Source organism: Hypanus sabinus, chromosome 16, assembly GCF_030144855.1.
Source record: "Hypanus sabinus isolate sHypSab1 chromosome 16, sHypSab1.hap1, whole genome shotgun sequence".
NCBI classification, from domain to species: domain Eukaryota; kingdom Metazoa; phylum Chordata; class Chondrichthyes; order Myliobatiformes; family Dasyatidae; genus Hypanus; species Hypanus sabinus.
In genome coordinates, this window is record NC_082721.1 from 89189502 (window position 1) to 89215442 (window position 25941).

Below are 25941 nucleotides of genomic sequence, written 5' to 3' on the forward strand. Positions count from 1 at the left end.
TAATTAGATCATTTCTTCAAAGTACACGTATTATTGAAGTATGTGTATGTCAACATATACTACCAGTGAAATTCACTTTCTTGAGGACATTCACAGTAAATCAAAGAAATAAAATAGAATCAATGAAAAAACTATACACAAAGACTGACAAGCAGCTAATGTGCAAAAGAAAACAAACTGTGCAAATACAAAAAAAAGGAAATAAATAATAAATAAATAATATTGAGAACATGAATTGTAGAAGCTTTGAAAGCAAGTGTACAGGTTGTGTTCGATGATGAGTTCAGTATTGAAGTGAGTGAAGGTGTCCACAGTGGTTCAGGAGCCTGATGGTTGAAGGGTGATAATTGTTCCTATTGTAGGTTTTTATACCATTTCCTCTTGCGTTCGTTTCCATTCTGATGTTCTGTCCAGTGACTGATTTTCCTTGTGCTCTCACCATCTGTATTATGGGGCACACTGTCTATTTATGGCCGGGTCTGTCAGGACACTGGAGCAGGGATCCAATTGCAGACCCAGAACTGTGTACACAGTGATATCAATTAAGTAACAAATCCCAAGATGCAAACAAAGTCAGCGTCAAAGTTCAAGCAGAGATCAAAACATCCAGAGAAATTCAAAAACCAGAATCAGGGAACATGCAGAGTTGATATTCAGACAGACAGAGTACAGATACAAATGCTAGAAAGCCTCAGGAAAATTCATTGGCACAATCTGACCACAAACAGGTGAAAACTCAGGACTAAAATACACTGAGCAATAAACAGAGAGGAGGATGATAGGTGGAGCACAATGAGACACAGGACGCAGCAAGACAAGTAATAATGAGAAACAGATGGGAGACAGAGTACTCAGTGATACAGGGACTGGAGTAGAGCAGGAGCGGGGACAGGAGCACATGGCAATAAAAACCATAGACTGACAGCTCAGGGGAAAACCACAAAAAGAGAGTTCAACTGGAGGTACTGACAGGGTCACATATGAACCAATAAGGCTGATTATTTCTAGATCCTCTGACAGCAGGTTTAGAGGATGACAGTAACAGTAGGTTAAACACTGTCCGGTATGGTGATCCAGAAGCAGCAGGTTTAGGGGATGCCAGTGATAGCAGATTTAACAATCAGGTATGGTGATTCAGAAACAGCAGAATACCAGTAACAGTCAGTTTAACACTCTGATAAGATGATGCAGAAAAGTACAGTTTAGAGGATTCGAGTGACAGCAGGTTGAACACCCAGTCATGGTGATCTGGAAACAGTCGGTTTAGAGGATACCAGTGACAGCAAATTTCACACTGGGTTATGGTGATCAAGAAACAGCAGGTTTGGAGGTGCCTGTTTGGCCTAGCATTCATGGTTTTCTCTTCCCTCTAACTCTGTTCACATTAAAGTCTGTGAAGTATCGAACCACTTCAGTGTCTCTCACTCCGCACTTGGGCCATATTGAACGTAGTGATCCAGAAACAGCATGTCTAGAGAATACCAGTGGCAGCAGGTATAAAACACAGGTGTGGTGATCCAGCTACAGGAGGTTTAACAGTCTGTTATGGTGATCCAGAAATGGTCAGTTTAGAGGATGCCAGTGACAGCGGGTTGAACACTAGGGCATGGTAATACATAAGCAGCAGGTTTTTGTAGGTGCGAGGGAGAGCAGGTTTAACACTCAGTATGGTGATACAGGATTACAGGATGCTAGTGACAGCCAGGTTAACCTTAGGTTATGATTTAAAAATTTGGTATGGTGGTTCAGCAGCATCAGGTTTACAGGATACCAGTGACAGCCTGGTTTATACGGGTATGGTGATCCAGTGACAGCCTGGTTTATACGGGTATGGTGATCCAGTGACAGCCTGGTTTATACGGGTATGGTGATCCAGTGACAGCCTGGTTTATACGGGTATGGTGATCCAGTGACAGCCTGGTTTATACGGGTATGGTGATCCAGTGACAGCCTGGTTTATACGGGTATGGTGATCCAGTGACAGCCTGGTTTATACGGGTATGGTGATCCAGTGACAGCCTGGTTTATACGGGTATGGTGATCCAGTGACAGCCTGGTTTATACGGGTATGGTGATCCAGTGACAGCCTGGTTTATACGGGTATGGTGATCCAGTGACAGCCTGGTTTATACGGGTATGGTGATCCAGTGACAGCCTGGTTTATACGGATATGGTGATCCAGTGACAGCCTGGTTTATACGGGTATGGTGATCCAGTGACAGCCTGGTTTATACGGGTATGGTGATCCAGTGACAGCCTGGTTTATACGGGTATGGTGATCCAGTGACAGCCTGGTTTATACGGGTATGGTGATCCAGTGACAGCCTGGTTTACACGGGTATGGTGATCCAGTGACAGCCTGGTTTATACGGGTATGGTGATCCAGTGACAGCCTGGTTTATACGGGTATGGTGATCCAGTGACAGCCTGGTTTATACGGGTATGGTGATCCAGTGACAGCCTGGTTTATACGGATATGGTGATCCAGTGACAGCCTGGTTTATACGGATATGGTGATCCAGTGACAGCCTGGTTTATACGGGTATGGTGATCCAGTGACAGCCTGGTTTATACGGATATGGTGATCCAGTGACAGCCTGGTTTATACGGATATGGTGATCCAGTGACAGCCTGGTTTATACGGGTATGGTGATCCAGTGACAGCCTGGTTTATACGGATATGGTGATCCAGTGACAGCCTGGTTTATACGGATATGGTGATCCAGTGACAGCCTGGTTTATACGGGTATGGTGATCCAGTGACAGCCTGGTTTATACGGGTATGGTGATCCAGTGACAGCCTGGTTTATACGGGTATGGTGATCCAGTGACAGCCTGGTTTATACGGGTATGGTGATCCAGTGACAGCCTGGTTTATACGGGTATGGTGATCCAGTGACAGCCTGGTTTATACGGGTATGGTGATCCAGTGACAGCCTGGTTTATACGGGTATGGTGATCCAGTGACAGCCTGGTTTATACGGGTATGGTGATCCAGTGACAGCCTGGTTTATACGGGTATGGTGATCCAGTGACAGCCTGGTTTATACGGATATGGTGATCCAGTGACAGCCTGGTTTATACGGATATGGTGATCCAGTGACAGCCTGGTTTATACGGGTATGGTGATCCAGTGACAGCCTGGTTTATACGGATATGGTGATCCAGTGACAGCCTGGTTTATACGGATATGGTGATCCAGTGACAGCCTGGTTTATACGGGTATGGTGATCCAGTGACAGCCTGGTTTATACGGATATGGTGATCCAGTGACAGCCTGGTTTATACGGATATGGTGATCCAGTGACAGCCTGGTTTATACGGGTATGGTGATCCAGTGACAGCCTGGTTTATACGGGTATGGTGATCCAGTGACAGCCTGGTTTATACGGATATGGTGATCCAGTGACAGCCTGGTTTATACGGGTATGGTGATCCAGTGACAGCCTGGTTTATACGGGTATGGTGATCCAGTGACAGCCTGGTTTATACGGATATGGTGATCCAGTGACAGCCTGGTTTATACGGGTATGGTGATCCAGTGACAGCCTGGTTTATACGGGTATGGTGATCCAGTGACAGCCTGGTTTATACGGGTATGGTGATCCAGTGACAGCCTGGTTTATACGGGTATGGTGATCCAGTGACAGCCTGGTTTATACGGGTATGGTGATCCAGTGACAGCCTGGTTTATACGGGTATGGTGATCCAGTGACAGCCTGGTTTATACGGGTATGGTGATCCAGTGACAGCCTGGTTTATACGGGTATGGTGATCCAGTGACAGCCTGGTTTATACGGGTATGGTGATCCAGTGACAGCCTGGTTTATACGGGTATGGTGATCCAGTGACAGCCTGGTTTATAAGGGTATGGTGATCCAGTGACAGCCTGGTTTATACGGATATGGTGATCCAGTGACAGCCTGGTTTATACGGATATGGTGATCCAGTGACAGCCTGGTTTATACGGATATGGTGATCCAGTGACAGCCTGGTTTATACGGGTATGGTGATCCAGTGACAGCCGTCTTGGAGGATACCAGTGACAGCCTGGTTTATACGGGTATGGTGATCCAGTGACAGCCTGGTTTATACGGGTATGGTGATCCAGTGACAGCCTGGTTTATACGGATATGGTGATCCAGTGACAGCCTGGTTTATACGGGTATGGTGATCCAGTGACAGCCTGGTTTATACGGGTATGGTGATCCAGTGACAGCCTGGTTTATACGGGTATGGTGATCCAGTGACAGCCTGGTTTATACGGATATGGTGATCCAGTGACAGCCTGGTTTATACGGATATGGTGATCCAGTGACAGCCTGGTTTATACGGGTATGGTGATCCAGTGACAGCCTGGTTTATACGGGTATGGTGATCCAGTGACAGCCTGGTTTATACGGGTATGGTGATCCAGTGACAGCCTGGTTTATACGGGTATGGTGATCCAGTGACAGCAGATTTAACGTTTCTTTATGGTGATCCAGAAACAGCCGGTTTCGAGGACTCCAGTGACAGCAAGCTTAACGCTTGGGTATAGTGATCAACAAGCCACAGCTTAAGAAGATACCAGTGACAGGAGGTTTAAACTCAAGGAAAAGTGGACAGAAACAGCCGGTTTAGAGGATGCCATTGACAGCAGGCTTAATGCTTGGGTTTAGTTTTCAAGCTGCGAGTTAAGAGGATACCAGTGACAGGAGGTTTAAACTCAAGGAAAAATGAAACAGAAATCCTCATGGTTAGAGGATGCCATTGACAGCAGGCTTAACACTCAGATACGGAGATCGAGTGACAGCAGCTTTAACAATTCGGTATGGTATGATCCAGAAAGAGCAGGTTTAGAGGAAACCAGTGAAAGCTGGCTTAACACTTGGGTATTACAATCCAGAAGTCACAGTTTAAGAGGATACCAGTGACAGAATTTTTAATACTCGATTATCGTGATTCATAAACTGCAGCTTTAGAGAATGCCAGTGACAGCAGGTTTAACATTGGAGTACAGTGACCAGAAACAGCATATTTTGTGGATTCCCGTAACAGCAGGATTAACAACTGGGCATTGTGATTCAGGCACAGCAGACTTAGTGGATGCAAACAATAGTGGGGTAAGCACTCGGATATCACGATCCAGAAACTGCAGTTTCAGTGGATGCCAGTGAGAGCAGGTTTAACACTAACGTATGGAGACCAGAAACAGCAGGTTTACAGAATACCAGTTCAGCAATTGGTATGATGATCCAGAAACAGCAGCTTCAGAGGACGTCATTGGCAGTAGGTTTAACACTAGGGCATGGTTCTTGATAAACAGCAGGTTGAACACTCAGGCATGGTGATCCAGTGACAGCAAGTTTAATTAAATCACAAACAAGAGAACATCTACAGATGCTGGAAATCTGGAGGAACTCAGATGCTGGAGGAACTCAGCAGGCCAAGCAGCATCTATGGAAAAAAAGTACAGTCAACATTTTGGGCTGAAACCCTTTGACAGGACTGGAGACAAAATGCTGAGAGGTGGGGGGAGGAGAAGGAAACACCAGGTGATGGGTGAAACCTGGAGGGGGAGGTTGATTGGTGAATGAGACAGAAGGCCATGGAAGAAAGAAGGGGGCGGGGTTGGAGGAGCATCAGAGGGTGGGCAAGAAGATAAAGTGAGAGAGAGAAAAGGGGGTAGGAAATGGTGAAGCGAGTGTGTGGGGGGCATTACCGGAAGTTTGAGAAATTGATGTTCATTCCGTCAGGTTGGAGGCTACCCAAATGGAATATAAGGTGTTGTTCCTCCAAATCAAGTGTGTCCTCATCATGACAGTGGAGGATGTATCGGAATGGGAATGGGAAGTAGAATTCAAATGGGAGGCCACTGGGAAACCCGCATGTTCTGGTGGATGGATACCCGGCAAAGTGGTCTCCCAATTTACATCAGTTTCACTGATATACAGGAGGCCACACCAGGAGCATTGAACACAGTATCTGACCCCCCCCCCCCCCCCCCCCCACAGACTCACAGGTGAAGTGTCGCTTCACCTGGAAGGACTGTTTAAGGCCCTGAATGGTAGTGAGGGAGCAGGTGTAGGGGCAGGTGTAGTACTTGCTTTGCTTGCAAGGATAGGTGCCAAGAGGGAGATCAGTGGGGAGGGACGAATGGACAAGGGGGTCGTGTAGGGAGAGATCCCTGCAGAAAGCAGAAATTGGTGGGGGGGGGAGGGAAAGATGTGCTTGGTGGTGGGATCCAGTTGGAGGTGGCAGAATTTGATCGATTCAGAGAAGTATGTGCTGGACATGGAGGCTGGTGGGGTGGTAGGTGAGGACAAGAGGAACCCTATCCCTGGTAGAGTATGTCTGAAGGAGATGTCTTCCTTTTTCAAAGAAAGGGGCTTTTCTTCCTGTGCCATCAATGCTGCCCTCAACTGCCTCTCCTCCATTTCACACACATCTGCTCTTCTTCCATCCTCCTGCCACCCTACCAGGGATAGGGATCCTCTACCATCCCACCAGCCTCTGCGTCCAGGACATACCTCTCTGAAACTTCCACCACCTCCAACGGAATCCCACCATCAAGCTCATCTTTACATTTCCCTCCAGCAAATTCAATATTCTGGTATATGGTGATCCAGAAACAGCAGGTTTACAAAATACCATTGACAGTCAGTTTAACACTCAGGCAAGTTGAAGCAGGAACAGCAGGTTTAGTGATTGCCAATGACAGTGGGACATACACTCGGATATCACAATCCCAAAACTGCAGCTTCAGAGGATACCAGTGACAGCAGGTTTAACATTCGGTTACAGTGATCCAGATACAGCATTTTTGAGGATGCCTGTGACAGCTAATTGAATACTATGGTATTGCTATCCATAACGAGCAGGTTTAACACTCTGGTGTGATGATCCAGAAACAGCAAGTTTTGAAGTACAGTATGCCAGTGACAGCAGGTTTAACATGGTGATGCAGAAACAGTCAGTTGTAAGAGGGTGCTCGTGACAGCAGATTTCACACTCTGGTACGATCACCCAGAAACAGCATGTTCAGAGGATGCCACTGCCATCATTTAATACATTCAGTAATTGAATTGAATTGACTTTATTTCTTACATCCTTCACACACGAGTAAAAAATATTTACATTATGTCTCTGTCTAAATGTGCAATTTATAGTCATTTGTATTAAGTAGCGTGTACACCAGGACAGTCAAAATAGCATAGAAATACAATTGTATCAGTGTGATTTAATCAGTCTGACAGCCTGGTGGAAGAAGCTGTCTCGAAGCCTGTTGGTCCTGGCTTTTATCCTGTGGCACCATTTTCCGGATGGTAGCAACTGGAACAGTTGGGGTGACTTGGGTCCCCAATGACTCTTCAGGCTCTTTTTACGTACCTGTCTCTGTAAGTGTCCTAATTAGTGGGAAGTTCACACCCACAGATGCGCTGGGCAGTCCGCACCACTCTCTGCAGAGTCCTCCGACTGAGGGAAGTACAGTTCCCATACCAGGCAGTGATACAGTCAGTCAGGATGCTCTTAATTGTTCCCCTGTAGAAAGTCCTTAGGATTTAAAGACCTCACCAAACTTCTTCAACCATGTGAGGTGAAAGAGATGCTCTGGTGTTTTTTTTCACCACACAGCGGTATCTACTGACCACGTGAGATCTTCAGTGATGTGGATGCCGAGGAACTTAAAGCTGTTCACCCTCTCAACTCCAGATCCATCGATGTCAGTAGGAGTTAGCCTGTTTCCATTCCTCCTGTAGTCCACAACCAGCTCCTTTGCTTTTGAGACTTTGAGGGAGAGGTTGTTTCCTTGACACCACTGTGTCAGGGTGATGACTTCTCTGTAGACTGCCTCGTAATCTTGTGACAGCAGATTTGACAATCTGGCATGGTGATCCAGAAACTGCAGGCTGCAAGGACGTCAGTGACAGTAAGTTTAACACTGGGGAACAGTGATCCAGAAACTGCAGGTTCAGAGGGTGTCAGTGACCGCAGTTTCAACACTTGGTTACGGTGATCCAGAGACTGCAGACCTAACACTCCAGGATGGTGTCCAGGATCAGCAGGTTTACAGGATGCCAGTGATAGCAGATTTAACAATCGGGTATGGTGATCCAGAAACAGCAGGTTTTGAAGTATGCTGGTGACAGCAATTTTAACATTGGGGTATGATGATCGAGAGACAGCATATTTAGAAGATTCCAGACACAGCAAATTTTACACTCGGTTATGGTGATTGAGTGGCAGCAGGTTGAGTAACAATTTTAAGTCCCATATGACTGGAAGAACCACCATCCTCTTGGTTAGGCAAGGACAGATAGTGCCACCCTCAGGCATGCTGGAGCCTGCTCTTAACTGGAGCTTTGTTGTTGACCTTGGACGAGAGGCTAATATTTCCCCTGGACACAGCCACTACCAACCACAGAGTAGGCTTGGTCCTGTGGTCCAGCAGTCTGAGGGTTGTAGTAATCTCAGAGCTCACAGTGCCCTGGGATGATGCAGTCTGCGAGGCGCATGATTGGAAACATGGAAGATACGCTGAGCTAGCCACAAATGCTAAGCAGTGTGGATGGAGGATGCAGAGTTTCCCGGTAAAGGTTGGCTACAGAGGGTTTATGGCTACTTCCATGGTCAGATTGCTGAAGGGATTGGGAGTCGGAGGTCAGGGCCAGCGGCAAACTATAAAAGAACTCTCGAAGGCAGCCACTGGCTATGGATGAAGAGGAATGAAGGCAGCTGGGCCCTAAGATCTGAGAAAGTGGGTCACACTGTTGAGCCCTCCGGAGATGTAGTGGGCTTAAGCTGATGAAACATCTAAGAAAGGGGTTGCCCTCCTGATGACCCCTGGAAAGCATCTGCCACCCACTAAGCCCCTCCTCAAGATCTCTATGCTACAGCTTGAGTTAGGATCTGCTTGTCAAAGGCATTGCAACATCTTGGTCCTCTGAGCTGGAACACTCCAAAAAGGTGTTCCTGAAACAGCAGGTTTAGAGGATGTCCGTGACAGCATGTTTAACACCAGGTTATGGTTCTCAATTAGCAGCAGGTTTAGAGGATGCCAGTGACAGCTGATTTAACACTCGGTTACAGTGATCCAGAAACAGCAGGTTTGAAGGATTCCACTGACAGTATTATGTTTATCCAGTAACAAACAGGTTTAACAGTCTGATATGGTAATCCAGAAACAGCAGGCTTAGAGGAGGCCAGTGACAACAGGAGTCCCATTCAGATCTGGTTATCCAGTAACAGCACTTTGAGACGATTCTAGTGACAGCAAGTTTAACATTGTGTTATGGTAAACCAGTGAGAGTAGATTTAACAATCCGGTATGGTGATCCACAACCAACAGGTTTAGGGGATACCATTGAGAACAGGTATAGCTCTAGTTTATGGTGATCCAGAAACAGACAGTTTAGAAACCTAGAAAACATAGAAACATAGAAAACCTACAGCACAATACAGGCCCTTCGGCCCACATAGTTGTACCGAACATGTCCCTACCTTAGAAATTACTAGGCTTACACATAGCCCTCTATTTTTCTAAGCTCCATGTACCTATCTAAAAGTCTCTTAAAAGACCCTATTGTTGCCGGCAGCCCATTTCACACACTCACCACTCTCTGCGTATAAAACTTACCCCTGACATCTCCTCTGTACCTACTCCCCAGTACCTTAAACTTGTGGCAACCATTTCAGCTCTGGGAAAAAGCCTCTGATTATTTTAGTGGATACCTGTGGCAGCAGGATTAACACTCTGGTTTGGTGATCTACAAGCAGCAAGTTCAGAGAATGTCAGTGAAAGAGGGTTTAACAGCAGGCAGTGGTGATCCAGGAACAGCAGGCAGTGGTGATCCAGAGGCAGCAGGCAGTGGTGATCCAGGAACAGCAGGCAGTGGTGATCCAGGAACAGCAGGCAGTGGTGATCCAGGAACAGCAGGCAGTGGTGATCCAGGAACAGCAGGCAGTGGTGATCCAGGAACAGCAGGCAGTCATGATCCAGGAACAGCAGGCAGTGGTGATCCAGGAACAGCAGGCAGTGGTGATCCAGAGGCAGCAAGCAGTGGTGATCCAGGAACAGCAGGCAGTCATGATCCAGGAACAGCAGGCAGTGGTGATCCAGAGGCAGCAGGCAGTCATGATCCAGGAACAGCAGGCAGTGGTGATCCAGGAACAGCAGGCAGTGGTGATCCAGAGGCAGCAAGCAGTGGTGATCCAGGAACAGCAGGCAGTCATGATCCAGGAACAGCAGGCAGTGGTGATCCAGGAACAGCAGGCAGTGGTGATCCAGGAACAGCAGGCAGTGGCGATTCAGGAACAGCAGGCAGTGGTGATCCAGGAACAGCAGGCAGTGGCGATTCAGGAACAGCAGGCAGTGGTGATCCAGAGGCAGCAGGCAGTGGTGATCCAGAGGCAGCAGGCAGTCGTGATCCAGGAACAGCAGGCAGTGGCGATTCAGGAACAGCAGGCAGTGGTGATCCAGAGGCAGCAGGCAGTGGTGATCCAGAGGCAGCAGGCAGTCGTGATCCAGGAACAGCAGGCAGTGGCGATTCAGGAACAGCAGGCAGTGGTGATCCAGAGGCAGCAGGCAGTGGTGATCCAGAGGCAGCAGGCAGTGGTGATCCAGGAACAGCAGACAGTGGTGATCCAGAGGCAGCAAGCAGTGGTGATGCAGAGGCAGCAGGTGGAGGGGATTCCAGTGACAGCAGGTTTAATACTCCAGTGAATCAGAAACATCAGGATTAGAGGATTTCAGTGACAGCAGGTGTAACACTTGGATATGGTGATCCAGTGACAGCAGATTTAACATTCCGGTGTGGTGATGCGTAACCAACGGGTTTAGGGCAGCCCAGTGACAGCAGGTTTAACAGTTGGACTGGTGATTCAGAAGCTGCAGTTTTAGAGGAAGCCAGTGATGGAGGTTCAACACTCTGGTACGATGATCCAGAAACCGCAGGTTATGAGGATGCCAGTGTAAGTAGGTTTAGCATTCGGGTACAGTGATCCAGAAACAGCAGATTTAGTGGATTCCAGTGACAGGAAGTTTAACACTGTTATGGCAAAACACTGAAAGCAGATTTAATAATTCAATATGGTGATCCAAAAACAGTGAGTATAGAGGATGCCAGTTTAACATTCGGGTACGGTTGCACAGAAAAAGGAGATTTAGAGGATGTCATTGACAGAATGTATAACACGTGGGTGCAGTGATCCAGAAGCAGCAGGTTCAGAGGATGCTAGTGACAACAGGTTTATTGTAATTCAAAAACAGCAGGTTCAAATCTTGCCTGCATATTCTGCTTTGAGATGAGCTTTATTTGTTACAGGTACTTTGAAACAGACTGTGAAATGCGCCGTTTGCTTCAACTATCAACCCAGCCTGTAACATCATGCAAAGTCCACAACCTGCTGACCCTTAACTCGGATGTCCTTTTCTGGAATGTGGGAGGAAGTCGCATCATCCGAAGGAAACCCACATGGTCGCAGGGAGAACCTGCAAACTCCTCACAGACAGTGAGGGGAATTGAACCCGGATCTTTAGATTGCTGGCACTGTGAAGCATTATGCTACCCGCTACACTATTCTACCATCCACATGTCTCATAATTTCCACAGGAATCCATACGGAGTCACGCTCAAGATCATTTGAATGGAGACATTCACAAACTTTCAAGTGGACAATTTCAAAGTAAATTTATTAGCAAAGTACTTATATGTTGGCAGATATTGTGGTATCATGGTACATGTGACAATAACAATCTGATTACCATTTACCTTAAGGTTGTTATTGCCGGGGTGGTAGTGGGGATAATCTCCCATTATCTAAAAAGTTTGTATTAGGACCCAATGGCATGCATCTCTAAAAGCCTCTGCAAACCAAGTCCGGCTCCCAGCCTCCACACGTGGCTTAGCGACTAAGCGCAACAGAACCATTCCTACTGGCAGGAGAAGGAACAAAGGCAGGTTAAAACCATTTGCTTCGGGCAGATGGAATTCATCAGCAGTGGTCAGCAGCTTATCTAGAAGGAAAACTCTGATTTCAAACCCCCAATGCCTGGTGGCTATACCCACTCATGGAGCAGGCTTTGGGAGTTAAGCCTGAAGGCAAAATCTCAAGTTGGAGTCCCTAAAGCAGTCCTACATAGAGTTCAATGCTGACTGACAACTCCTGTGATGGTGCTGGTGCCAAACTGTATCGGTCTCCACAGTTCCTTTGGGTTCATCAGCTGCGTGGATGGGGGGGGGGGGGCAGGGGAGGTTGTTATATGGACAGCAGCTTGCTCTGCATATTTTACTACTCTAGCTTGTGTATCATGTAGACATCTTGGACACAACATCTATGGTTGATGTTGACTGACAGAGGCCTCTAGATTTCTACCAATTACCAGCTCAGTGGTATTCACTTCTGAATGGGGACATCACTTAGCTATCTATCAATAAACTTTGGTGACTTGTTAGTCACTTGCAAGTCACTTGCTAGTGCTCTGTACTGGTAATTGTAACTGAAAAGTTGATTACATTGAATATCTCAGAGGAGGAGGGAATGGCAGAGAGGTGGGCAGGTTTAGGGAGAACATACAGGAGCTGGAGTTCACAGTTTAAACAAATGCAGAGAGTTGACAATAGCAGAGAAAATAACAACTGTGAGTGTGGAGAAAACTGGAACTGGAGTGTATGCACTGAATTTGAAGGGTCGTAGAGCCAACCTGTGGTTGGAAATTTGAAACTGACACATTACTATCACAGGAAGCAATGTAGAGCAGAGTTCATTATGAGCCTTCATGTATCTGAATGCTGATGCCTGTGGTATGTAGCTATGCCAACAAATTGTGATCTATATATTTCATCTAACTGATTTGCTATTTCACTGTGAAAAAAAGCAGATTTAAGAACCAATGTGGGGGAGGGAGTTGGGGCCAGAGGGAATGTTCTGGTTTTAGCCACAAAGATCAATCCTTTGGAACAAGTGACTCATGCAGCTGGATTCTCAGACAAGTTATTCCTGTGTCAATTGTCTCATCAAATGGTATGTCAGCTTCCTCATTGTCAGATCAGGCAAGTAGTGTCTCACTTGCAAGCACTTCAGTTTAGGAAGGGAGCCCCTCATCTCAGACAGCCTGATGCTCCAGAAATACACAGTGTTAACGGACACCCCCAGTATTTCACAAAGAAGAAGCTGTCTACTCTTGAGAGAAACAATGGTCAGGTTAGGGTACTGTTTACAACATCACCCAGAGATCACATTCCCAGAAAAACAGAACGCTGCTTTTTGATTGCAGTAAATGAAATGAATGGTCCAATATGATGAAGGTGACAAAGGAACAACAATTCAGCTTCATTCTGGATATGTTGATGCCCTCAGGACTCATTTTGGAACTTAATAACTTCAGATATCTACTTCTTTTTGGCCTGTCTCTCAAGATTTGTTTCTCTTTTCTTATCTACCTCTAACTATCTTTATACCTTCTGTCTGAACAGCATCAGAGACATTCCCTCCATTTTACCTCCTTTTCAAAGTTCAAAGAAAATTTATTATTGAAGTATGTATACCATATATGTTGTGTTTGTTCTTAATAAAGACCAGCAGTGTGGGTTAAACTAACACACTTTTATTTACAGGACACTCCAATCATGGCTGCAGCTTGACACAGGTGTGTGAGACCAGCTCATGGCTTCAACTTGATCTGAGTGCATGGGTTCAGTTCACCAACTTCGTTTCTGGTTCTGGGTGAACTACCCATAACGTATACTGGGAACTGAAGTTCTTTATTACGTACACTAATAATAACACAATACATGCAACCTTGGGATTAGTTTTGTTGCAGGGAACCAAAGGGAAATAATGAAATACAATAGAATGCATGAAAAACCATACATAATAAATGCAGAATCCCTGGAAGTGAGTCTATAGGCTGTGGAGTCTGTAAACCACTGAAGTAAGTGAAGACATTCATACTGGTCCAGGAACCCAATGGTTGTAGGGCAACAAATGTTCCTGAACCTGGTGACATGGAACCCAAGACTCTTGCACTTCGTGCTTGAGGGTAGTAGTGAGAAGAGGGAGATTGTACAAATGTAGGCAGACAGGATGGGGTCAGCAGGGGGATCTTGACTGACACAGAGTAGTAGGGCTGAACACCAGTTTGTTTTCCATTCTCAGACCTCAACACTTTAATCTGGCTTGAAGGCCACCCCAGTGCTCTCTCTTCTGGCAATGGCCAACCATTCCTGCTATAACTACATTCCTGAGAGACAGGTTTGCCAAATCCTTCAGGTGAGCACAAAGTCTACAGTCTGTTTAGACAGTACAAAGGGTTGTTACCACCGTTGTCTTTTCTACTTTTCCAGTGCTGAAGGATCTTTGACCTGAAATGGTTGCTGTGTACCTCACTTCACTGATGTCCAACCTACCGAGCATTCCACCATTTTCTCCTTTCATTTCAGCTTTCTGACAACAGCAAATTGTTGCTGGATTTAAAACTTTCATCTTTATTTTCAAACCCTGTAAAATCTAAGCTCTTCATCGCAATATCATCCCCCACCTCTATAACCTTCCTAAGATCTTGTGCCGCTCTTTTTTTCCCAGTGCTTAAGCATTTATTAATTAAATTGCAATCACACTTTCGAAGTCTTTCCAGGAATCTCTCTACCTCTCTCATCTCCTTCTCGCACACCAAGTAAATACTTACCCAATACAAAACACATAAACATCTATTTCCCAATGACACTACTGTGGAAGTTCTTGGGATGCTTGACACATTGGACCCTTTTTAACCAAAAGCTAGAACTAGAGGACATTGTAACACATACAAAATGCTGGAGGAACTCAGCAAGTCAGGCAGCATGAATGGAAATTAATAAATAGTTAACTTTTTTTGGGTGGAGACTACATAATGCCTCATAGGCCTGATTTTATTCTCACAAATCAATGAATATGTTGTTAAAAAAAGATCACTCCCTACCTGTACATAGTTTTCTCCTTTCGCTTGTTCTTTCTTTCCTCTCTTTTCTCTAAGTGTATACCTCAGATAAATATTATGTGGAGATTTGTGACAAATATGACTATATCTGAAATACATCTTATGGAGAGTTTTGTTTGATGATGAACTTCAATAAAAATACATTACAAAAAAAAATAGAAGGTGATAGGTGAAGCCATGTGCTAATGAAAAGCTGGGATGTGATAGATGGAAAAGGGCTGAAGAAAAAGGAATCTTATAGCAAAGCAGAGTGGACCATGGGAGAAATGCAAGAGGGTCATCTGGGGGAGATGATAGGCAGGTAAAGTGAAGAGGTATGAGAGAAGCCAGAGTGGGGAATGAAAGAGGAGGGACGAGGGAAGGGGAAAAATTCCCAGGTTAGAGAATCGATGTCCATGCCATCAGGTTGGAGGCCACCCAAATGTTATTTGAAGTGTTTCTCCTCCAACCTGAGGGTGAGTTCATCATGGCAGTAGAGGAGGTCATGAACTGACACGTTGGAATGGGAGTGGGGTTTATAATTAAATGGATGGCCACCAGAAAATCCTGCTTGTTGTGGAAATGCTACATGGTCCATGATACTCTCCTATCAAATTCTGAATCAGAATCAAGTTTAATATCACTGGCATATGTTGTAAAATTTGTTAACTTAGCAGCAGCAGTACAATGTAATACATGATAAATATAGAAAAAAATGAATTACAGTACATATATATGCATATTTAATATTCAAATTAGAAATAGTAGTGCAAAAAAAAAATAATAAAAAGGTGAGGTAGTGTTCATAGGTTCAATGTCCATTTAGAAATTGGATGTCAGAGGGAAAGAAGCTGTTTCTGAATTACTGAAATTATACCTTCAGGGTTCTGTATCTCCTTCCTGATGATAGCAATGTGAACAAGCCATGAACTGGGTGATGGGGGTCTTTAATAATGGACACCACCTTTCTGAGGCACCACTCATTAAAAAATTCTTGGATACTGTGGTGAACTACATATACCTGTCTGGACACGCCCCTCTGCTGACTCCTCCTGTGGCTCCTCCCACAGGCCCCTGGATAAAGGTGGTTGGAGGCGCTGTTCCCCCCTCAGTCTCCGAGATGTTGTGTGGTGGTCTCTTGCTACTCATCGTGGCATCTTGCAGCTAATAAAAGCCTATCATTCGCCTCCCATCTCCGACAGTTATTGATGGTGCATCAGATACTATGGAGGCTATGGAGGGAAGATTCTTTCTTCTTCTGCACTTTACCTTTTCCACCTACCACCTCCCAACTTCTTGCTTTCTCCCCCCTCCCCCACCCATCTGGCTTCACCTATCACTTGTCAGCTTGTACTCCTTCCCCTTTCCCCAGCTTCTTATGCTTCCCACTTCCTTTCCAGCCCTGATAAAGGGTCTCAGCCTGAAACAGTGACTGTTCATTCTTTTCCACAGATGCTGCTGCACCTGCTGAGTTTCTTCAGCATTTTGTATGTGCTAAACTTCGCTGTCATATCTCCTTCCACTATCAACCCATTGCAGCCTGTTCCAAGCACTTACCTCTCTGTAAAAAAAAACGTGCCCTGGACATCTCCTTTAAGCTTTTCCCGTCCAACCATAAATGTATAGAACATAGAACATAGAACAATACAGCACAATACAGGCCCTTCGGCCCACAATGTTGTGCAGACCCTTAAACCCTGCCTCCCATATAACCCCCCACCTTAAATTCCTCCATATACCTGTCTGGTACTCTCTTAAATTTCACTAGTGTATCTGCCTCAACCACTGACTCAGTCAGTACATTCCACGCACCAACCACTCTCTGAGTAAAAAACCTTCCTCTAATAACCCCCTTGAACTTCCCTCCCCTTACCTTAAACCCATGTCCTCTTGTATTGAGCAGTGGTGCCCTGGGGAAGAGGCGCTGGCTGTCCACTCTACCTATTCCTCTTAATATCTTGTATACCTCTATCATGTCTCCTCTCATCCCCCTTCTCTCCAGAGAGTAAAGCCCTAGCTCCCTTAATCTCTGATCATAATGCATACTCTCTAAACCAGGCAGCATCCTGGTAAATCTCCTCTGTCTCCTTTCCAATGCTCCCACATCCTTCCTATAGTGAGGCAACCAGAACTGGACACAGTACTCCAAGTGTGGCCTAACCAGAGTTTTATAGAGCTGCATCAGTACCCTGCAACTCTTAAACCAGATAAATTAATCTAAGTCTGTTCAGTCCTATCCGAAACGTCGTCTGTGCTCCTTTCCATAGATGGTGCCTGGCCTGCTGAGTTCCTCCAGGATTTTGAGTGTGTTATTTTGTCCAACTTCTTCTTAGAACTCATACCCTGTAATAGGGCAGCATCTCAGTGAACCTCTTCTGCACCTTCTCCAAAGCCTCCACGTCCTTCCTGTAATAGAACGAGCAGAACTGTACACAGTTAGGTGATGGGATAAGCACAATGTTTTGTAAGCAGTAGCAAGAACCTTATGCATGTTAGACCTGATGGTGGAGGCAAATCCAATAGAGGCCCTAAAGAGGTTCTAATGTAGGCACATTAGAGAATGAAAGGATATGGCTATTGTGTGGGCAGAAGGGATGAGATTAGTTACGCATTTAATTACCAGTTCAGACCAACACACACAAAATGTTGGAGGATCTCAGCTAGTCAGGCAGCATTCATGGAGGCGATTCAACAGTGACGTTTCATTCCTGATGAAGAGTCTTTGGCCCAAAATGTCAATTCTTTATTCCCCTCCGTAGATGTTGCCTGCCCTACTCAGTTCCTCCAGTAGTTTTTATGTGTTGCTCTGGATTTTCAGCATCTGAAGAATCTTTTGTGCTTAGTTTGGTACAAATCTGGGAGTTGACAGGTGGAAGTGACAAAATGGCGAAAGTGATAGACGGGGACTGGAATAAAAGGAAGGGAGCTGAGAAAGGCAGAGAGCAGTGGTGGGAGATGGGCACCTATAGAGGTGTATGTGAGTGAAGGGTAGGTATTCAATGTTCATGCTGTTGGGTTGTCAACTACCCAAACACAAAATGAAGTGCTGTTTCTCCAGTTTATATTCAGAACATAGAGCATTTGTACTCAGCATTTACCAGTACAACTTAGAATGGGCCCTTCGGCCTGTGATGCTGTGCTGACCCATACAAAACCACTCCATCATCAGTCTACACAGTACATAACTCCTCACCTTTCATATACTCATGTGCCTATCTAAGAGCCTCTTAAATTGGATTAGTAAGTATGCCGATGATACTAAGGTAGGAGGTGTTGTGGATAATGAGGTGGGTTTTCAAAGCTCGCAGGGAGATTTATGCCGGTTAGAAGAATGGGCTGAACGTTGGCAGGAGGAGTTTAATGCTGAGAAGTGTGAGCTTCTGCATTTTGGCAGGAATAATCCAAATAGAACATACAGGGTAAATGGTAGGGCATTGAGGAATGCAGAGGAACAGAGAGATCTAGGAATAACAGTGCATAGTTCCCTGAAGGTGGAGTCTCATGTAGATAGGGTGGTGAAGAAGGCTTTTGGAACGCTGGCATTTATAAATCAAAGCATTGAGTACAGAAGTTGGGATGTAATGTAAAAATTGTACAAGGCATTGGCAAGGCCAAATTTAGAATATTGTGTGCAGTTCTGGTCACTGAATTATAGGAAAGATATCAATAAATTAGAGAGAGTGCAGAGACGATTTACTAGGATGTTACCTGGGTTTCAGCACTTAAGTTACAGAGAAAAGTTGAACAAGTTAGGTCTCTATTCATTGGAGCTTAGAAGGTTGAGGGGGGATTTGATCGAGGTATTTAAAATTTTGAGAGGGATAGATAGAGTTGACGTGAATAGGCTGTTTCCATTGAGAGTAGGGGAGATTCAAACGAGAGGACATGATTTGAGGGTTAGGGGGCAGAAGTTTAAGGGAAACACGAGGGGGTATTTCTTTACTCAGAGAGTGATAGCTGTGTGGAATGAGCTTCCTGTAGAAGTAGTAGAGGCCAGTTCAGTTGTGTCATTTAAGGTAAAATTGGATAGGTATATGGACAGGAAAGGAGTGGAGGGTTATGGCCTGAGTGCGAGTAGGTGGGACTAGGTGAGATTAAGAGTTCGGCACGGACTAGGAGGGCCGAGATGGCCTGTTTCCGTGCTGTGATTGTTATATGGTTAAATGCCCTATAATGTCAGCCATTACCAGCATTCTCAACAGTGCATTCCAGGCATCTATCACCCTTTGTGTAAAAAACACTCTTCTCGGACATCTCCCTTAAACTTTCCTCCATTCATCTGAAACAACTGTTTGCTGGTATTGGCCATAGCTGCCCTGGGAATAAGCTGCTGGCTGTCCAGTTGATCTGTATGGCTCACATAATATTTTACAGTACACATCCGTCAAGGTTCAGCCTTAGTCTGGCACTGGAGGAGGCTGAGGATAGAAATGTCAATGTGGGAATTGGAGGGAAGAGAACAAAATTGGCCAGCAACCAAGAGACCAACCAATCATGATAGTTGCAGTGAAGCTGCTCGGTTTGTGTAGGCTCTCACTGCTGTGGAGGAAGTCACAACAGAAACACCGGGTGTCACTCATTGGGCCAGTGATTCTTTACAGCCAATCTGCTCCTCCTCCTTGCTAATTTCCAAGACCAATATACCCCTGGCCAATCAGAGATAGTAAAAAAAAAACACCATGTTACTGAAAACTTCAGTACCTAAAACTTCTCAGAGTATATGGAAGTCTAGTATATTTGGCACAAGAAGGTGACCTCCTGCTGAACTACCCACTCACCCATCTCCTGTCCCACTCATAAGACAGTCTATAGATCCTCACTGGCCTCATCAACAACTGCAGAACACCACAGAACTGGAGTGGAAGCAGTGGATGGCACTGTGGTGTAGATAGAGGAGCCACTGTTCAATCCTGAACTCGAGTGCACATCTGATGAGCATCAGCCTTTACACAAAGCACCAATTCATGAGAAGTCGTTCCAACTTCCACAGTCTTAGTGATTCCCGAGCCATTTTTTCAAGATTTGCTTTATTGTATAGTGAAAAAAGAACAATAATCTTTGTTTTCCCACAGGCAGCAAGTATCCTGAATTATTCATTCCTTGTTAATGCTACCATGGTATTCTAAAACCACTCCACATAAAACTCATTAAGGTAAGGGCTGACCCTGAGTTCAGTTTTTGATTTTCTCTCTCTTCATTGCAATTCTGCACAATTTCCATCTGATCTGTCTCTGCTGAAACATTAGATGAGTATCACCAGTTGCTTTTTTAATGTGAACCCTGTTACAGCCCAGTGTAGGCCCAAAGCCTTGGTATAGGCTCATCATATTAGCGGGCACAGAGCACAGCAGCTGGAGCGGTCTTTGTAGCCTCAGTGCCATGGGGGAAGGGAGTGAAATGGGCTCTCACATCCGATCCCGACACCCTGTCATTCCAGATACCTGAGCTAGCGTTTAAATTGTCTAAACCGCATATCGTATCTTGCATTAGGACCCGAGAACTGATGCAGCAAAGGGCTCCAGGCCTAGACCACACTGCCCAGCAACTTAATCCGGACACAGTCTGAAGCCACACTCAAACTCTCAATTGTTCTGGCATCCAGGGCAATCTAACCTCACTCCCTACTGTTGTACTGGCATTGAACTCTTCGGTTTTGTCCCCTCCTCTGCGAACTTCTCACTCCACTTGTGTCAATTCTGCAACACACCAGCATGGCTCACCCTTCGAACCCACTTTGCCTCTTCATTGTTTGCGCTAATAATTTATCACAATTTACTTTGTACTGATTTATTATTATAATTTATGCTTTTATATAAAAACACATTACAATATTCTGGTGCTGCAAAACAACAAATTTCACAACATATGCCAGTGATATTAAACCTGATTCTGATTCTGAAATACACAGCATATTGCTTGCTTTGAACTAGTGGTTCAAGAGTTCTTCTGTTAGTCTCTTTCTCTCGCTAACAAACTATATCCTATATCCTACCCATTTACTGATCACCCATTCAAACATCTCCTACATCTGGGCACATCAAAGTCTGAGGCTGAGACTCCATTCTCTAAGCTTGTCGGACTCAGAATCAGGTTTAATATCACCAGCATATGTCATGGAAGGCGGAGAAGGAAAAGCTGTTCCTGAATTGCTGAGTGTGTGCCTTTAGGCTTCTGTACCTCCTTCCTGATAGTGACAGTGTGAAGAGACCATGCCTTCTTGAGGCATCGCTCCCTGAAGACATCCTGGATACTATGAAGGCTAGCACCCATGATGGAGCTGACTGAGTTCACAAATCTCTGCAGCTGATTTTGTTTCTGTGCGGTAGACCCCTCCCATATCAGATGGTGATGCAGCCAGTAAGAATGTCTCACAAACTCCTCCAAAATCTCCCTTTTTTTCTTTTATCTGTCACTTTCTTCCTATGCTGCCTCCTGTCACTCCACTATTGGCAGAAGTGTTTGTAGACCACTAAGCCACATAAAAGGCAAGAGGGAGTGAGTATCATGGAAGAAATAGTTGGAAGGGAACTGCTAGAACCTGTGTGGTTGGATGAAAGAGAAACCAAACAAACTTAGATAAGCCCACGGAGATCCTTGTGACAGATTGATGCAAGGCTATAAAGAGTCCTGGCAGTGAGCACTCACCAGGTTAGAGAGACATTGGTCCAATGGATACAAATGGGAAACTGCGGAGCATACAATAGACACCGACCTCCCCTTCTTGGGCCGAGGAAAGCACATGGCAGAGAGCATGGCGCGAAGAGTGCAGCGGGAGAGACCCTTCCATGGACACTGTTTATAATTCTCACTGTCTCAGTAAAGCAGCCAGCATAATCAAAGGCTCACCTACCCTGGACAGTCCCTCTTTTTCCTTCTCCCATAGGACAGAGGGTACAGAAGTTTGAAAGCACATACCACCAAGCTCAAAGACAGCATCTATCAGACTGTTGAATGGAGCTCCTGTATGGCAAAATGTATTCTTGCCATTATAATCTACCTCATTGTGATCCTGCACATTATTGTTTGCCTCCATTGAACATTTTTGGTAGCTGTTTTATTCTGCTTTGCCATAGTTTGATCTTACTCTAGTTCAATGTACTGTGTAATGATTTAATCTGTATGAACAGAATGCAAGAGAAGTTTTTCACGGTAACTCTGTACATGTGACTAATTCCAATTAGTGAAGGTCTCAAGTGGCCTCCTCATGTTATTAGGAAATGTAATGGCTGGTAGCTGACACAGACAGAGTAAAGGCACTTAATGGACCATAAGACCATAACACATAGGAGAGGAATTAGGCAAATCAGCCCATCAAATCTACTCTGCCATTCAATTATGGCTGACTTAATAGTTCAAAGTACAAAGTTCAAAGTAAAATTTATTATCAGAGTACATTCAGGTCACCATATACAACCCCAAAATTCTTTTTCCTGCAGGTATACTCTGTAAATCTGTAGAATAGTAACTGTAAACAGGATCAATGAATGATCAAGTAGCACATAGAAGACAACAAACTGTGCAAATGCAAATATAAATAAATAACGCTAGTATGAAATAATGAGATAAAGAATCCTTAAAGTGAGATCATTGGTTGTGAGAACATCTCAATAGATGAGTGTAGTTATCCCCTTTTGTTCAAGAGCCTGATGGTTGAAGGGTTGTAACTGTTCTTGAACCTGGTAGTACGAGTCCTGAGGCACCTGTACCTTCTGCCTGATGGCAGCAATGAGGAAAAAGCAATAGCCTGGGTGGTGAGGATCTTTGATAATGGATGCTGCTTTTAACGAAAATGTTTCATGTAGAAAGCTCAAGCGTTAGGAGGGCTTTACCCATTATGTACTAGGCCAAATCCACTACCTTTCATTGGATTTCCCGTTCAAAGGCATTAATGTTTCCGTACCTGGCTGTGCTGCAGCCAGTCAATACACTTTCCACTATGTATCTATAAATGTTTGTCAAGGTTTTTGCTGATTTATTATTCCTCTCAACCCCCATTCTCCTGACTTCTTCCTGTAAACTTTGATGCCCTTACTAATCAAGAACCTGTCAACCTTCACTTTAAATGTACCCAATAACTTAGCCTTCTGTCATAGGCTATAATTAAAAGAAGTTTAAATGGAGTTCTATTTTATTAAAGTGGAGTTTAGTCATGGTACAGATCTTACTGCTGGACTAATGAATTCTTTCTACTCTCACAAACCTGTAGTACCCAATTCCCTCTCTGCAGATGCCACCTGACCTAGCAAGTATTTTATATGATATACCCATTTCCAGCACTCAGTGTGGTGTCTTTGTGGTTGAGTTATTTCAGATACACAAATGCCTAAGGTCTGGATCTCTGGTCATGCATTTATGGGATGATTATAATTGGCACTGACAGGGCACAGAGAAGGAAGCTGTACAGATGTTTCAGGGTATTAGACATCCAAGTTGCAAGGAAAATTGAATAAGTCTGGACTTGTTCCAATTTTAAAATGGATTTTTTCTTGTTTGGCAACCAGGGCTGGACCTTAAGATCGTAAAGGAGATTAAAGTTCTTTAAGGCATGAAAGGTTCAAATACCAGACAATACCAGCGGAAAACTCAGGAAGTCAGGATGGGTTATTTATTGAATAGATAACAGCTTTAGGCCGTAGTCAGGTTTGAACAATGTACAAGGCACAGCTGGAGGCATTTGTGAAGAAAGGCAGTTGAGAGCCACGACTGTGCATTGTTTTAGGAAAAGATTTTCAAAAAATCACCATTCTCTATGAATCTTCTTGCTCTCGAGATCACATCAAAACTCATCCACCACAGAAAGGCGGCTGGTCTTACTTGCCCAAACATTCTCCACGTGGTGGGGTCATTGTTTGTGTGATGAGTGTTTGACAGTTGTGTTACCAAAACAAACCTACATGTCTGTTCCATGGCTGAAACCAGAGAAAGCATGTGTGGTACTAATAGCAAATCACAAAGTGATATTTCAGGAAAAGGCTCTTTGGCCCATCTAATCCATGCCAAATTGTTACTCTGCCTCGTCCTATTAACTTGCATTTGATCTGTAGTCCTCTAAACCCCTCCCATCCATGTACTTATCCAAACATCTATTAAATGTTGAAATCAAACCCATACCTACCACTTCCAAAGTCAGCTCATTTCACATTTGCACTATCCTCTGAGCGAAGAAGTTCCCCCTAAGATTCCCCTTAAATATTTCACTTTTCACCCTTAATCTACAACCTCTAGTTTTAGTCTCACCCAACCTCAGTGGAAAAGGCCTACTTGGATTTACCCTATATATACCCCTCATGTTTTTGTATACCTCTATCAAATCTCCCTTCAATGTCCTGTTCTCCAGGAAACAACATTCTAACTTATTCACCCTTTCCTTATAACCCAGGTCCTCAGGTCACAATTAAACCATAAGACATAGGAGCATAATTACACCATTCAGAAAGGTATATGGTACGCAAGTCTAAACTGCTTGGATAAAGACTTTCATTCTAATCTTATCCTTCACAGACTCAGAGCGTCCCAAAGCAATGGATATCACTATGTCACTGTGGCATAGCTGGTGGAGTCGTTACCTCATAGCCACAGAGACTTGAGTTTAATCCTATCTGTGCAGAGCTCACATGCTCCTCCAGTGACTGTGTCCCTCTTAAATGCCAATGACGTGTTGGTTTGTAGTTTAAGTTACCGCAGTGAGCAGGTGAAGGGCAGAAGCTGTCAGTGGAAGGTCAGAATGTGCGAGAGACTAAAAGTGACATTAATAATGCACACAAGCTGCTGGAGGTTAGTCAGCACCTATGAAGGGGAATAAGTATCTGATGTTTTGGGCCAAGACCCTAGGGTCTGGGCCTGAAACATCGATGATTTAGTCCACTCCATAGATGCTGCCTAAGCTGCTGAATTCTTCCAGCATTTTGTGTACATTATTCTAGACTTCCAGCATCTGCAGAATCTTTTGTGATTGGTGACATTAATGTAAGTTTAGTGATGGGTGACTTTTTGGGCTGAAGGGCTTGTTTCTGTGCTATATCTCTCTACGAGCTTCCCAGATGACAATGCTGCACTTTCCAGACTGCGGAATCCTAATGGAGTGCATTGATAGCTGTCATTAATCTGGTGAATGATTGTGCACAATGAAAATATCACTTAGTTTCAGAGCAGGCGACACGGTAGCGAGCAAATAGCGTCACGCTGTTACAGCACCGGTGATCTGGGTTCATTTGCCACCACTGTCTATAAGACGTCTGTGCTTTCTCCCCATGAACATGTGGATTTCCTCTGGGAGTTCTGGTTTCCTCCCACATTCCAAAGACCTATGGGTTAATTCGTCATGGGTATTATTGAGTAGCATGAGCTTATGCACCAGAAACTCCTGTAACTGTGCTGTATCTCTAAATAAATAACAAATACATTTTTAATATAAATAAAGACATTTGAGCTGTCTGCATGTTCTCCCTGTGCCAACACTGGCTTCCCCCAAACTCTCTGGTTCCTCCCACATCCCAAAGTCATACAGGTTGGTAGGTTCACTAGCTGCTGTAAGCTGTCCGTACTGTGTAGTACATGGCAGAATTTGGCAGAGCTGTGCTAAAAATACATGATCTGTTCCACAATATGTCCGGGGTGTGCTCCAGGAGATAAATACTGCTCTTCAAAGTATTGTGATGGGATATTTTATGTTTCACTCACCCAAGTGAGAATACTGCCATTGAAGCGTTAGCCTGGTAATACACTAAATGAAAAACTGATAATAGTGTAAGTACCTGGCAGTTCAAAAGTGAAGGGAGAAAGAGAAGGGTTTTGGCTCAAAACCTCGACTCTACTTCTTTCCATAGATGCTGCGTGGCCTGCTGAGTTCCTCCAGCATTTTGTGTGTGTTGCTGGGAAAAAGAGAGTTAGTGTTTCAGGCTGTTGATCTTTCATCAAACTTCATTGGAAGCTTCATGTTTGTGCTCAGATCTCTGGTGGCTCTTGTATCCTTTGTATCCATGAACTCCTGCTTCAGAGCTTAG